The 16,275-nt window shown below is 39.7% G+C and overlaps 1 pseudogene; it reads left to right on the top strand.

Moving 5' to 3' along the window:
• The first annotated feature begins 9,180 nt into the window (after positions 1-9,180).
• On the top strand, positions 9,181-10,267 carry LOC120290521 (annotated as a pseudogene).
• The last annotated feature ends 6,008 nt before the right edge of the window (positions 10,268-16,275 follow it).

Here is a 16,275-nt window from a genome sequence, read left to right as displayed (position 1 = left end):
TGATTTGCCTTGGCAGTGGTGCTGATGCAAACGGCATGGCAGTGGCTGTGAGAATGGCGGTGCTCTCCCTTGCCCCATTCCTTCTTTTCTTTTCTTTTCTTTTTCTTTTTCATTTTTTTGCTGTTTTTTTCTTTTTAGCTTTTCTTTTTGCTTTTATTAAGCTTATATTTGATAAGATACATAAAAATCTAGAAATAATTCTAATAGACAAGTACCATAGAGATAAATGAATGAATAATTAAAATATGATTAAACATGAAAAAAGTTAGACGAACATTATTGTTGATTTTGAGCAAGAGAACAACAATCAATGCCGATTATTAAATAATATTTTATTCAGACAAGGAAAAAAAAACCATGTGAAAAGTGAAGTAACAAAGCCAATTTGCGTCTTGGAAAGTCTTGGACTTCTTGAGTTTTTGTTATATGCAGCAATGACAGCGCTAAAAATTCGCAGCAAGAGGGTGGCAATGATCTGCTAAAGGGTGCTGAGATAGTAGTCAATGGTAGGGAGCCGCTTAATAGGAGAATGCTAGTCTTTTTGAACACGATTTTCCTTTTCATGAGTTTTATGCATAGACCATAATTTCAGTAGATCATACTGTTAGATGGTTATTTGCGACTCCTTTACCATTGCTAGAGTGAAACAAAGCAACTTGCTTAATGGATTATTTGGTGTGGTTGTTGTGCCTGACTCTTTTTCTTGTTTAGCTCAAAGCACATGCTTTTGTTTTCCGTTTTGAATAGAGAAAGTTAGCCATCTCTGATGACTTGTAGTTGTCTACAAAAAGTCTTGGGTCTTCTTAAGTTTATGATTTATGTACATGAACAAATATATGATTGTGGAAACTACAAATATCTGAGGATATTGTCCAACCATTACAAGACAAGCACTTGTGGACGCAAAGTACTTCCTATCCATTCCTCTAACCACTAATGTGCATTCTTGAAAGTCTTGGTCTTTGTTTATTGTTTTTGGTAGGTGAAAGTCTTGGTCTTCCTAGCTTTTATGGTTTTCTCTCTCCCTTATCTCTTTATCACTTAGATTCACCACACCCATGCCCATCCTCCTACTCAATAGTTTTCTCTCTCCCTTATCTCTTTATCACTTAGATTCACCACACCCATGCCCATCCTCCTGCTCAATAGTGTTCTCCTCCTGCTCGTCTGAACCTAGCACTCGTGCTCCAAAAAGTCTACTCAGAAAAGGTAAGAGACATCTATCTTCTTGCTCTATTTTTCCCTCAAACTGATGCAGCCGCAACTTTGCTATCTAAAGCATCTAGTGAGCATTTATTACCCGAGAGCAACTACCTATTCTTTCTGAAATCTTTCTATTACGGAGGCAAAGAAGGGGCAACGGAGCAACAGAAGTTGGGTTCTTAAACCGATTTCATGCCTATCTATGATCCTAATTAAAGTTGATGTTGAGTTTAATAACAAAGAATTGTTGCTTCAATTTTTGTTAGATAGTAATATTAGGACATTAAGATTAATTTTTAATCTCCTTATAATTGATTTCTTTAGGGCACGCATGACAACCATTATGTTCCAGAAATAATTTCTGGAACATAAATAGATTTTTCTATTTCTATTTTTAGAAAATTTTCTAAGCAAAAATAACCGTTTGATAACGACACAAAAATTCTACTCTAAAAATACAAATCCGTTTGATAACGACACAAAATTTCTTCTTTTTGGACGACGGCGGACCGGCGAATGGCGGCGGGGTTCAGCGGCCGGCGGGCGATCGATGGACGGTGGTTGGTGGCAACAGATGAAGGACTGGTTGACGAACGATGAGAAATTTTTTTATTTCTCATTTCTATTCCAAAAATAGAGAAGTAAAAAATTTTACTTCGATTTCTATTACAAACCTATTTCTGGAATAGAAATATATTCTAGAAATAAAAAAACGGAATAAGTTTATTAAAAAAATGGATTTCTATTCCAGAAACAAGTTTGAAATAAATAAAAAAATTGTTTCTGGAATATAAATTACTGGTTGTCATGCACCCCCTTACTAAACACACACTGACATGGAATGATTCTACTTAGTACAAGTTTGGGATTTTACATGAAATAATCACATATCTATTTGGAATTTTAGTCCATTAAATTGGGTAAACAACAATAAATATCGTAAGAGGATAGCTTCTTTCCTCTTAGAAGAGATTCATTCACGTTTACTATAATTTCGCGGTGCCAAACAAAATAAATAACTTTTGTTGTGTCTTTTCAAATATTTATTGTTATAATAAGAAGTCCTTGTTATATAGATATGGTAGATTTACCATCAACCGAAAGGGGTAAGGTGAATTAATAAGGTGCTTGTGATTTAGTATTCTTTTAAGGTGCACCAGTGTAATCAATCGAGTTAAGTCAATTCGCAAATTAAACTTCACATGAAGCAGTTTCTACGGAAGCCCCAAGGGTGTTGCATGTGGACGACTTGTTTTCATCGTGTGAAAACCAATGATAGTTTAGTGCTGGAAAACTTATCCATGTATTTTCTTTCAAGATAGAGAAAAATGTGAAGGTGGTTGTGATAAAAAAAATTAAATTTTGAATTATGGAAATTAAAATTGTGCTTCGTTAAAAAAAGACCACACGATGACTCAGTGTTTTGTTAGAGAAAAAGGTATTCTATGTAGGAAATTTTTTAGAGATTGTTCATCTTTTATAATGCGCATTAATCTGGTATTAAACAAACTTCGCATATTATTCAACCCTAAAAAGCCCAACTTGTCATTTTATATTGTACGCTCCTAAAAGTGAGTAACTTTCTCATATTTGTTGACTCCCCCTTTTGAGTTCTAATTTATACTAAAGAATCTTTAGTCGGTCAATTTTAATTTTAATTTTAATTTTTGAAGGCGTCAAAAAAACTTATGATATTTAATCAGTTGGTGGGGCTGCGAAGCCAAGAACACATCACTCCATGGATTTTTGCTCTCTCTCTCTCTCTCTCTCTCTCTAGAGAGAGAGGGGGGACCAATAATGTTATGACACCCCCGACATCCCCCAATCTGTTAGGGTCGCCACACTTCTTTCCTCATCCTAGATATCCTTCTTTCTTATATCAATGGACTTCGGAGAATCCATATGGGGGTCTTATTACACATTCTTCGGTCCCTACGCAATGTATATGACGGAAGTGGATCCAACAACTCCCTTCCTAAACACTGAAATGATGTACACTAGATACACACAGATATCGACCAAGCACTTTTTTTTTATTAACGTAAACTTGATAGACGTCTTTTGTTGGTACAACAAAAGCCAAAGTTTCCTATACTTGGCTATATGAAAAACTAGACCAACATTTTCCATTAGCTATTCACAAGTCGTCTATCGACAAGTGTCGGTGTCCAAAATTTCGTTGTTGACCTCATGTCCTCGATCACTCTACTATCCCCCATCATTGTCCTCTAGCGGCGGTGGCAGCGGCCATAGAGTACGTTTGTTCCTTCGGACATACAAGATGACGAACTCCTGATGCACGAAACCCAAGGGTAGGCCAGTGTCGAACATCACTATCACCCTCACTCAAATGAAAGTCAGGATCCTGATGCTCTATTTGTTCCCATCTTAAATCGATAGGGATCCCATAGAAAGTACCAAGAGGTGCGAGCAGCAGAAACATCTTCCTTACTCTGAAATATGTTAGTCCCCACGAGAAGTGAGTACAACCACTCAGCAGCTAAAGATCTACTAAACTATATTATGTAGAATCATTGTCATATGATTTCATGCAAAATCCACAAAACACATCAATAAAAGAATATATGCGCATTAAGTCAATAAAGCTTTTCAACGAAATGGCAAGTGCAATTTAATAACCAGAACACATCATTTCAATCACGTGGGTCTCGATTATAAGGCCAAATCGTTATGATACGTCCTATATCATGTCACACAATTTTGTTCCATAATTAGGCGCAACTATCAAAATGGCGTAACTTAGCAACACAATCAACTTTAAAACTCAACAGATTCGTGATTCACTATCACCTACTCCCAGAGGACCAGTGTTTGCATCCCTCCAGGCATTTGCACCCAACTTAGCATCACGAAAGCCTTCAGTTCCATATTTCAATCACCAGGCATCCGAAGCGTGTCATGTCTCACTTCTAGGCATCTCGCACCTAACCTAGCATCATGAGGAATCGCCAGAGCTCACTATGTTACTAGTGTCCCCTACCCTCCAAAATGTGTATCGTCATATGTCTGGGCATCCCGACACCTAGGGAACCTTTGGGGCTCACCACAACAATGGTGTCCAACAGGCATCCATAGCGTGTCATGTCTCACCTCTAGGCATCCCGTCTCCCGAGACTTCGTCGTCCCAAGGGTCAGACGGTAGCAGTAATATATCAACCATGGTGTAGTCATTTAAATCAAATCAATGCCAAAACATTTTCAAAGGCACATCAATACCACAACAATAGTCTTTAAAACATATGTCAATCCTATATCAATGAAATCAAAAGCACGATACAAAATCCATAAGATTCACTTCCACAGTTAACCCTCTAATAGGTTTCGAAATTCACTTATAAATCCTCAAGCCACACTTACGCCTCACGGCCCGAATTGAAAAGGTTTATCAAAACTGTAAGTAATTTGAAATCAGCATATCGGCAATTCCAAACCTCACTCCCGACTTCAAGGTTTTAAAAACGGTTAATGTAAAAGTTTGAGATTTCAAGGACACCAAACATTTTTCTTTTCTTTTTAAAACATTTGTGAGCAGCACCTCGGTACATAAAAAAAAATTTCAACACAAATTGGGAGGTTTTCCAAAACAGTTTATAAGCGGAATTCTCAAAGCTTTACAAACGCTAAAATTGATGCATATTTGAAGTCCGAAATCACACGTATTCATAAAAACTATAAAGCTTCCTCAATCATCTAGCCCCAAACAATTTCGGTCATCCTATATATCACCATTCAACACCAAATTCAAACAATCCAACCTAACAATGCACTTCCTCAGTCAACAACAGCACTACACTATATAGGTTAGTAGACTCCAACTTGCCTTAGGTCAGTGGTGTTGATGGTGAGCAGACCGCAAGCTACCAGCTACGGTTGAGGTGAAGAGAAGCAACAACAGCGTACGGTGAGGCGTGAGCCAAGGCCTCTTGAGTCTTGCTGCGGCAGAGGGGCGGCAACAGATTTTGAGCTGCGACGCTGGTGGCAGGCAGTGGTCTTCGGCAACAAACCGAAGGTGAAGCGATGAGACTTCCTGAGGTGGTCGGCTTGGCTGTCTGTGGGCAACTCAACAACGGTGAGGGGGTCGGTGACAGAGTGGTGTGGTGGTGCGGCTAGTAGCTAGGTACGGGATGGTGAGGAGGCCGATGGCGTGGGATACAGCAATGTGGTGTGGGTGGTTGCCTACCGGTGGCCTAAGAAGCACAGACACTCTCCGGAAGCCTTCGTGTCGTGTCCGACACTCTTAACATGTTTCCAACACGCGATCAACGAATGTTGAGAAATCCAACACTTGGTCAACTCTTCTCAACACGCTCCGACACGCGAGTCCAAAATTTCAACACGCAATTCTGACACGCACGGGGTCAATTTTAAAAAATTTCAATACTTGAGGGGTTAAAATATAAATATATAAAAATAATGAAAATAACAAAAATAAAAGAGACCAAAGAAAATTCTCACTCTCAAGTTCTTACTTATAAGTTTTGACATTCCCATGAGTGATGATGAAACGCCCCTCATCTCACCGGCGTTGCTCCGCCGCCCCCGCAGACTTAAAGTTGTGATTTTTTTTTCTTTTTTGCTTCTTTTTGCCTATTGCAAGCGTTGCCTATGAGTTATCTCTTTTGTTCTATGTCATTAGCTTGTGAGTTATCTCTTACATTTTCCATGGCGAATTTAGTTATTTCCTTTTCTTTTGGTCGTACTTTGAGAGTTCTTGTCCTAGATTTTCATTTTTCTCGAACCTTGTTTTGCAGAGGAGCTCCAAGCCAGTCTATATCATGAACTCCGAACTCTGTCTGGATTTATAAGAAATCTCACTAATTTCCGACGATTGTAAGAAAACATGACATGTTCCTTCAAATTTACTCTTTTGTGTTTGCAATTTTTAAATTTCTTATTCAATCTCTGTCAAATTAAAATAATGAATAATATTAACAAATGTTGAATTAATATTTTTAGTATAAATTAATTCTATGCTCTTTTTATTATCTATTTTTGTATTTATATATAAAAATATATATTTAATATATAACGTGTCAAAATGCGTCGGAAATCTCTATTTTTTGAGAAATATCGTGTCGACGTGTTATGTCGTGTCGTGTTATATGTCACATGTCCGTATCGGTGCTACATAGCTGGTGACGATGCCTGAGCTATGGAAGACCTTCGACTGAGAGCTCGCTGCCGTCGTCAAAGGGGCGGAGAACTCGAGAAAATGGGGGGAAAGAAACTCGGCTTCACCGGATGCAAGAGGAAATCAATCCCTCTTGGCCGTTGACTCCTTGAGTCACGCGTGCGGTGACAGCGAAGAGGCGAGGACAGCTCGAGCAGAGCGTGGCTGTCCTTGAAGAATTTTAGTCGCCATCTGTCCCTTCCCATGCGTAGACGCGTCTTCCCTTTTGTTGACTGCATGGGTCAACTAAGCGGGCCTTCGTGGCAGTCAACAGGAGAGGAAATCCGGTGCCGGTCGAAGGACATCTTGCATGTCCATGCAAGAGACGTGTCCGACTCCTTGCTCCTGCACTCGGTACGCTGGTCGAAGAAGGAGAGGGGCGTGGCAGCAGCTCGAGTGCAGGACGTGGGCTTCAAGGAGTCAAAGTCTTCAAATAGATGTCCAGTTGAAGAAATCGTGGCTGCATGGTGAACCTTGCATGCATGCTGGACGTGGCTGCTCCTTCGGTCAAAATCTTCCCTTTTTGTTGACCGGTTGAACTGCGAGAGAGAAGGGGCTGCATGGTTCTGTACGTGCATGGGGGAAAGGCAATTTATTTAGGGCTATTAGGTGGTCAAATATCCTCCTTTGTTGAACCCCAAATGGACATATGTATGGCTATGCATGGGCGAGTTCCACGATCGCGTGAAGGAGGGGTACCTTGATGGGGCCACAACTTCGGGAGTCGACGTCTCCGTGTGCTTGAAAACTCGCTTTAATAAGGTGCAAATGCGGAAGAGATGGGTCTCACGGGTGGCCCTACGTGAAAAGATTCCTAGGTGAGATGCTACCGTGAGAATGTGACGAAACATAACGTTGCGATATGGTGAGAGTGGTGATGAAACAGCGACCGAAAGTGGCGCCAACGATGCAGTCTGACGACAAATTCGTCGACATGGACAGTTACATATTCGAGGTCCAGCGAAAATCCGGATGTCACATTAAGGGTTTAGTACATGTTTTAGATATAATTCATTGAAAAAAAGTGTAAATGAAAAGTAAATGTTTATAATCGTGCATTCCCGCTACCAGAAAATAAAAGATATGATAGAGAAAAGGGAGAGGGAAAAAAAAATACAAAGTCACCACCTGAAAGAAGTGAAATGCTCATACCAAAAAAGAAAAATCATATTGTTAAACAGATTAATATGGTTCTAATCTCCTTGTGAATTTTCATTATGATGTTACCAAATTATGGAAGACTCGTCATTTTTTTTCCTTAATCGTAGACCAATAGAAGACAAAAAGAAAATAGGGACATTTGCTTCAATTCAAGGTAAATAGTAAATACATTGTTGATGGAGAGCACGTAATGTCTGGGTGAACTTCACACGATTCAGAATACAAAATGTTTAAAGAACGCTTCTAGAGGGGATGCCTTCTTGTTGCACAAAAAGATGTAGATAAACAGACGCAAGGCTAGATGGAAAGCATGTTGTGTGGAAGAACACCCTAACTAAATGAGAAAAGTAAACATGAATAATCAAGAACACGGAGATTTACGTGGGTCGGTGAAAAAATCCACCTACGTCCACGGGAGAGAGAGATGATTTCTTATTTGAGCATATCACAAGAGTACAGGATACAATGCTGAAATAAATATATCTTCATATCCCCACTTTCCTAAACTAACTGATAAATCTTCAGTGATTATCCCCTATATATTAAAGGTATCATGATACATCTCAGTTACATTGAATCAAGACTATTTCCCATGAAAGTCTCTTATAGATAGGTCCAAATCTAGGAAATATATTTGGAAACAAATAACCTGCAATCTTCAAGCCTTCCTAGATTTCCTGATTGAATTTTATGGAATTCAAGACAACATCAACAAAGCGCGTGCTTTTCGAACGATTCCGCTCATTGATCGCATACTGTGGATATGCGATCAATATAGGCTTTAAGTGGCAGTTACAATGGTAAAACTTCATAGCAAGATGACAACGATGATCTGCCAAAGGGTGCTAAGGTAATAGTTGATCATCGGAATCGCTTGATAAGAGAACGATGGTTTGATGCATAAAGTATATTTTTCACTAGATTATTTAATGTTAGTTAATGATTATTGACTCCTTCACTATTTGCAAAGTAAACTAAAGCAATTTGGTTAATGGATTAGTTGGTGCACCTGACCTTTTTTCTTGTTTAGCCCAAAGCATGTGCTTTGTTTTCCTCATTGAACGGACAAAATTAGTCACCTTTGATGTCTTTACATGGTCATTCATATTGAAGGAGGAACCGATAATCTTCTCATATCATAAACATATGCAAATTTTCAGCATTGTAATCGCCATGTAAAAGCCTACATTGATCGCATATTCAACAATAAAGCAAAAAAACAAGGACAATGAAATCATAGAGATTCTAATAATATATGAATGCGTGAAAAGCCAACACAACACTAGTAAGTAATGAAGTTTTTGATGGAAATACGTGTGAGCTCTAAGTTGGTCATATGAAGAAAAATCACATTTATCCTCTGTTTTGGATGCCCACAAGAAAAGTCTAGATCCGAAGAAAAGGGAGAACAATTGACAAAACATGCACTCTTGGACAAAAAAACTATTTAGTTTGATTTGTCTAAACTTTGGTGTGCATCCCTTGAAAGTCTTGGTCCTTTTTTTATTCTTTTTGGTAAGTGGACGTCTTGGTCTTCCTGGAATTCATAGTTTCTCTTTCCATTAGCTCATTTTACTTTACTTCACCAAAACACTTTGTTGTTCTTGACAGTGATTGATTCACCCATGGCCATTGGGGAGATCATTTTGGGTTCCTTCTTTCAGACCTTGTTTGACAAGTTGAGTTCTTTGGCATCAGACTATGTGCAACGGGAAGGAATTGGCACCACCATCCTTGATGATTGGAAGAGGATACTAGTCACAATCAATGCAGTGGTGGATGATGCAAAGGAAAAGCAACTTAGCGGTAATTGTCTAGTGAAGCTGTGGCTCGATGATGTTAGGGACTTGGCCTTTGACATAGAAGACTTGCTCGATGAGTTCGACATCAAAGCCACTCAAGTTAAGTTGGAGGTAGAATCCAGAACAAGTAGAGGTCAATGGAAAAGGAAGTTCTTTTCTTTTACACGACCGGGCTCACTCGTGTCTAACACTAAGGTCCAAGATATCAATGGTAGGTTTGAAGTGATTGTCAAAAGGAGGGATTATCTAAGTTTGAGAGACAATGTTGTGGATAGATCCAACTACGGCAACAAAAGGGATCCCACTAGTTCTCTGCCGGAGCCTCGGTTTGTTGGCAGGGAGAAGGAAGAAATGGAGATACTCCAACTATTGATCCGTGAGGTCAAAAATTCTGATGCCACACTAAGCATAGTCCCCATAGTTGGGATGGGCGGTGTTGGAAAGACGGCCTTGGCTCAGCGGCTATATAATGATGCCAAAGTGAATAGTTGTTTCGAGAAGAAAGCATGGGTTTGTGTGTCAGATGTTTTCGATGTCCTTGACATAACAAAAACTATTTTGCAGTCGATCACTAGGTCGTCCGATGATGACAAAGATCTTAACAAGCTTCAAGTTAAGTTGAAAGGATAATCTATAGGAAGAAGTTTCTTGTGGTTTTAGATGATATATGGAATGAGAAGTATGAAAATGGACCGCCCTCTTAAAGCCATTTGAAGCGGGGGCTAGCGGAAGCAAGATCATCATCACGACTCGCAACCTTAATGTTGCTTCCATAACAAGAGCTTCACCATATCATTTGAGGGAATTTTCCTTTGATAATTGTATAAGCTTATTGGCATTTCATGCTCTTGGAGCAACAAATTTTGAGAGCCACCCGGCTTTTAAAATACTAGGCAAGAAAATAGCTTAAAGATGTAAAGGTTTACCTTTGGCGGCAAAGATGTTGGGCGGTGTCCTACGTACTAAAAGTGATCCTAATGAGTGGGAAGATACCTTAAATAACAAAATATGGGATCTTCTGATGGCAGAGAATGATGAGGTTGTCCCAATTTTAAAATTGAGCTATGTCCATCTTCCTTCCTATTTAAAGAGATGTTTTGCTTATTGTGCGGTATTTCCCAAGGATTATGAAATTGAGAGGGGTGAGTTGATACTCTTATGGATAGCAGAGGGACTTTTAGATGGGCAAAAAGAAAATGAGAATATCTTGAAATTGGGATGGAAGCACTTTGACGAGTTAGTATCCAAGTCATTTCTTCAACAATCAAGTATCGATGCATCTAAGTTTTCAATGCATGATCTTTTGAATGATCTAGCAAAGTCAATTTTGGGTGGGACTTGCTTTAGCTCAGGGGGGTCTCGGGTAGTAAGTAATGAACATGATGTATCATCTCTTGAAAAAACTCGTTATGCATCATTCATCCCATCGTGGTATGTTACATCAAAATGCTTGAAACCATATCAAGGAATGAAGGCACTAAGAAGTTTAATTCTGGTGCGTGATGGATCTTGTGGGGGCTCTTTCTTTATTTCCAACAAGGTGCTACATGACTTGCTAATAAACTTGAAGTACTTGAGAGTATTCTTGTTATGTCGTTGTAACATCGTAGAGGTACCGAATTGTATTGTTGATTTAAAACATCTTCGATACCTCAATTTCTCGTACACTCATATTGAGAGGCTACCTGAGTCAATCGGTGCCTTGTGCAAATTACAAGCTTTGATTTTAAGAGGTTGTCAAAAGCTTTCAAAGTTGCCTCAAGGTATCACAAAGTTAGTCAACTTACAGTTTCTTGATATTAGAGATACAAAGAGTCTAAAAGAGATGCCGTTGAGTATCAATAATTTAAAGAATCTTATTATGTTGTCCAAATTTGTGGTAGGACTTGAGAAAGGGTCGCAGTTGAAAGAGTTAAAGAACTTGCCACATCTTGAAGGAGAATTATTCATATCAGAATTGCAAAAGGTGGAAAAAGTTACAGATGCAATTGATGCTAATTTGCTTCGAAAGCTAGGCCTTACCAACTTATCCTTGCATTGGGGTGAACATTTGGGAGATCTCCAAAATCATGAGCGCGAAGCACAAGTGCTTGACTCTTTGCGACCTCACATTAATCTTGAAAATCTCGCTATTTTGAACTATCGTGGTGTAGTATTCCCATCATGGTTAGATTGTACATCCTAATATAAAATAGTGTCTTTATGCTTGTGGGATTGTCCTAATGTTATGTCGCTGTCTATGATTGGACAACTACCTTCACTTAAGGAATTATCTCTTAAAGGTCTACATGCAATAAGAATGATAGGCTTTGAATTTTACGGAGGTACAAGACCTTTTCATCCTTAACCACTTTGAAGTTCGAAGAGATGTTGGCATGGAAGGATTGGTCTCCTTATGCTGGGCACCCAAAAGAAGAAGTCTCATTCTCTGTCTTAAGCATCTTGTTGTTCGGGGTTGTCCTTCATTGGACAGGACATTGCCTTGTCAACTTGATCGTCTCACAAAGCTTGAAATTCATTCATGTCCGCATTTGAAAAACTCAACCAATGATGTTTGTCTTCCATCTCTCCATGAGTTGTTCCTCAAGGATTGTAACAAAGAGATCTTGAAGAGCTTGATAAACCTAACTTCTTTGACCATTCTTACAATTAAGAATCTTACAGAGTTTGTTTGCTTTGATCTTGGGTTTATGAGCCACTTGATCAAGCTAAAGGAGCTTCATATAGGAGGGTGCAACCAGTTAAAATATTTGTGGCAAGATGGAAATGAAATGCTAAATCTTACTTGCCTCCAGGAATTAACCATCGTAAGTTGTCCTCAGTTCACATCATTCGTGGCAGGAGAAATAGAAATAGAGCTGCCATGCAACCTTGAAAAGATGAAATTGAGTAATTGCACCAGTTTAGAAAAGCTTCCGAGCAAGATGTACACACTCAGTTATTTGTCTATTGAACGGTGTCCAAAACTCATAATGCCAACCATTTCTTCATATGACCCCAATAGCAACAACCCAATATCTCAACTTCAATCTTCATGTACAAGTAAATGTGACTCTCTGACATGTTGTCCCTCTACCAAAGATAAACTTGCTACTCTAAAGACATTTTATATTAAATACTGCGAGGGAGTGGAATCACTGGAAGAAATCACCATAGAATCACTCGAATTTATGGGAATTTGCAATTGTTGGAATCTAAGAAGCCTACCACAATTCCTTCACACGCTCTCCCATCTCACTGGATTGAGTATAAGTGACTGTTGTCAGATAGAGGACTTTCCTCCCCTTCCCCTCACTCTATCAAGCCTTACATTTGAGAGATGTCTGAAGATAAAGTCTATCACCAGTATCACGAGTTGTAACAATCTCACTTCTTTGATATAACTGGGTGCGGGGCATTGAAAATAATAGATTCCCTTCCCCTTCTCATCACCCTGTCACATGTCTCTCTCTCTAACTGCCCGAAGATAAAGTCTCTACCAAAGTGGCGTCATCTTACATCCCTCCGGAACATATCCATTAGGCATTGCCAAAATATCCAATGCTTGCCCGAAGGAGGTTTGCCTCCCAATTTGCAAGCGTTTCATTGTGAGTGCGAGAATATGAAACAGCCAGTGAGAGAATGGGGCTTACCCCTGCTCACATCCCTCATGTTTCTAGATATTATTGGAAAAAACATGGGAGGGGAGGGAGAGAAGGTGCGGTTTCCTGAGGAGGAGGAGGATGAGGAGGATGCCTGGAGTCTTCTCTTTCCTTCCTCTCTTACCTCTCTTTGGATTGGCCATATGAGGAACGTGGAAAGACTATCGGATGGCCTTCGCAAGCATCTCTCCTCTCTCCAGTGTTTAGGGATTTCAAATTGCCCGAAGTTAAGGGACTTGCCAAAGGATGGCCTCCCTCCCTCCCTCCAAGAATTATGGATAGAAGGATGCGAGATTCTGAAAGATCAATGCTCAAAACACACTGGCGACTATTGGCCCCTCATCCAAGAGATCCCTGACATCGAGATTGATTGGGTTCAGATTCAATGAATTGATTCGTCCTGGTACGGTAAGGTTTTTTAGGGTTCGGGTAAGTTTATGGTTTTGAAGGCATCGATTTCCCATTCTGCTTCCTCAATTCGATGCAAACTGATTTTCCCTTCATGTAGATGTCTCACATAAATTTCCGGGAAAATCCAAGAAATCCCTGGCATGCGCATTGATTAGTTTCAAATCTGGTGAAGTGAAATTGATCCACTTTCGCTTTCATTTGCTAATTGCCACGATTCATCCTTCGATGTGCAATCAGTTTTCTAGGGTCCTAGGTAAGCCTTTTGGTCTTGAATGCATCAATTTCGCTTTTGTTCTTCAATTCGATGCTTTGTGCGAATTAATTTTTCCCATGGAGAAGTGTCGCATAGGATTTCCAGAAACCGCCGTATCGTGAAATACAAGTAAAATTCAGGGGTGAAAGAATGATATTTAGTTGCCTGAATCCCAGCAAGAGCTTCCTTTAGTCTCCAATTGCGCCGCTTGAGGAAGTTGATGATATCCTCGTATGCCACTGCTGCATCCATCTCTTCTACTGCCTTGGCCTAGTTTTTTCTTTAGCCACCGCAATGCTCTTTCGACCAGCAAGTAATTCAGCCTCCTCTGCTGGCAACCATCTCCTCTGTTTCATTTCTGGCCTCAATCCCAACGACGGCATGTTACGTAAGACCCGTCTTAGTTAATCTTAACAAAACCCAGCTCAGGTTTACTCCATGCACCGTGCCTTGCATCAACCCAATCATGACCTAGCTTACATTTTTACTGGAAACACACTGCAAAACAGCTTTTCTAACCTGTACAAGTGACAGTTTCAACATCTAGTGATTTATGGGTAAAAGTGATTGCATTTTGAGCTTTCCAGATTTGCCAACAGGTGTAGGCAATCATTCTTAGGAGTTATCACAGCATACAAATAAGTCACCATCATCGGTGATTGGTGGTCTCCCATACTTGTGAGTTAACATAATCGCAAGAATTTTTCAGCAAAAAAAAAAAAAAAAAAGAAAGAAAATCATCAAGAGGGTATCCCTGTTCATTTTTTGTTGCTGTCAATTGAGTATGCCTATAATCTTGTTCTGATCACTCTAAGCATGAAGGTAATTTTTATTCAGAACTAATTGATGGTCCTCTTTCAGATTTTTGGGTGAGAAATACAAGGAATGTGGAAAGAGTATCAACAGTGGAGGATGTAAGAAGCATGGAGTATTCTGTTTCCCTCATCTCTACATCTCTTTGGATGAAAACTGAGGAATGTGGAAAGATTATCAAGTGGTCTTCACCAAAAAAATTGATTGATTTGCTGCACTTGTTTTGTTATGATTCCTAGTTGAGCCTTGAAAAGAATCTCAGAAAGGTTTCGTCTACCTTCTCGCTAGAGTCGATTTTGCACGTTTCTCTCTCTTTTTATTGTGCAAGTCATCTAATATGGTGAGCCAACTTTGCACCGTAAGGAAATTCATCCCTCCCCCCACTTGGTTAGAAAGCAGGTGACCCATCCAAATTAAGTTTCTACGTTAAGAGTACTGTAATGTTTTAAAGGTCTCCTTAGTCCATAGTATACCCCAGGATAACTTATAAGGATCCGTGGCTTTAACATAATCAACAGTTAAAAACTTCCATGGCATTTTGAATCTCCGAAAGGATTTATATTGGCACGAGGTCAATTTCATTCGTTTTCAACAAAAAGAAACATGATTTGGATCCATACTAGTGGCAAAATAACTGACAAAAATTGCAGCAATCGGATTGCTCCAATGCGGATGCGAAACTCCAGAAAGAAAAAGAAAATCTTCTGAATCCCAGACGGCCGCTTTCTCTTCATTATGTCAGGAGGATGAATTCAAGCATGACTCGAACCTCATCGGCAGGTCCATCTGTAATTCCAAAAGCCACTGATCGAGACGTTTAGATGCTTCATTGACCTACACAATGGCTTATGCAGGTTGGTTAGCCTTTAAGTGCTAAGAAGCTTTGAGTGACATCAGAAGGCTAAATGAAGCAAAGGAATGAGGGTGAAATAGTTATTTTTGTCTTTTGGGTAACTTCAGGTCTTCCCTTCCTTTTTAACACATTACCTGTTCTTCCCAGTTGGTTCTCCACATGAGGAACAAAAGCGCCAATGTCTGCACTAGTATTCCAAATTGCAATCCGACCCACAGGCCCTGTAAACAGAACAAAGTTCTAGCGAACGAGCATACTTTTGTTTGTTCCTTCAAAAGGTTGATCATGGATGGACGTACTACTAATTTTTCAACTCATCTCATTGTTCACGAGAAGCAAGAAAAGATGATGGTGATCTGAGCATACATCAGAATTGGCAAGTCAGCAAAATGAACTGTATCCATGCTGCTGCTCAGTGCTCTCACCAAATTCTCGGACAAAAATCCAGTCATTTGAACATTCAATAAATTTTGCTATGTTCACTGTTACCTTAATTTCCAGATGAGCCACATATCCGAGTAGCTCCTATTGGTACCCAACCAAATAATAGCAGCAGATGTTTATGATAGCAGCCACACGTTGTAAACCGGCACCGATGGCGACACCTGAACCGAAACTTGTAGGTTGAAACCGGCTTTGGAGCAGAACAAACAAATGATGTCTGTATCACCTATAAGTACTGGTTGTACACCATTGAGCAAGAATGAGAACGCAAGTAGAACGGAGTACAGACATGGCTTCCGCAACTGCTTGGCCACTAGAAACCAGATGCGCAATCTCATGTCCAAAGGCTAGAAATAGTACCCAGAAACAGCACTCCTATTGACAACGAATAGGAGACGATGACTTTAACAGAGAACACTGCAGCTCTGGCATTTCCTCCCTAGTTCATTTGATACACGCACACTGAACACACAGCAAAAATGAACATAATAGATGAACCTTTA

Source organism: Eucalyptus grandis, chromosome 2, assembly GCF_016545825.1.
Source record: "Eucalyptus grandis isolate ANBG69807.140 chromosome 2, ASM1654582v1, whole genome shotgun sequence".
Taxonomy (NCBI): Eukaryota; Viridiplantae; Streptophyta; class Magnoliopsida; order Myrtales; family Myrtaceae; genus Eucalyptus; species Eucalyptus grandis.
Note: the sequence above shows the minus strand (reverse complement) of the source record. Positions and strands in the feature narration are given on the sequence as shown.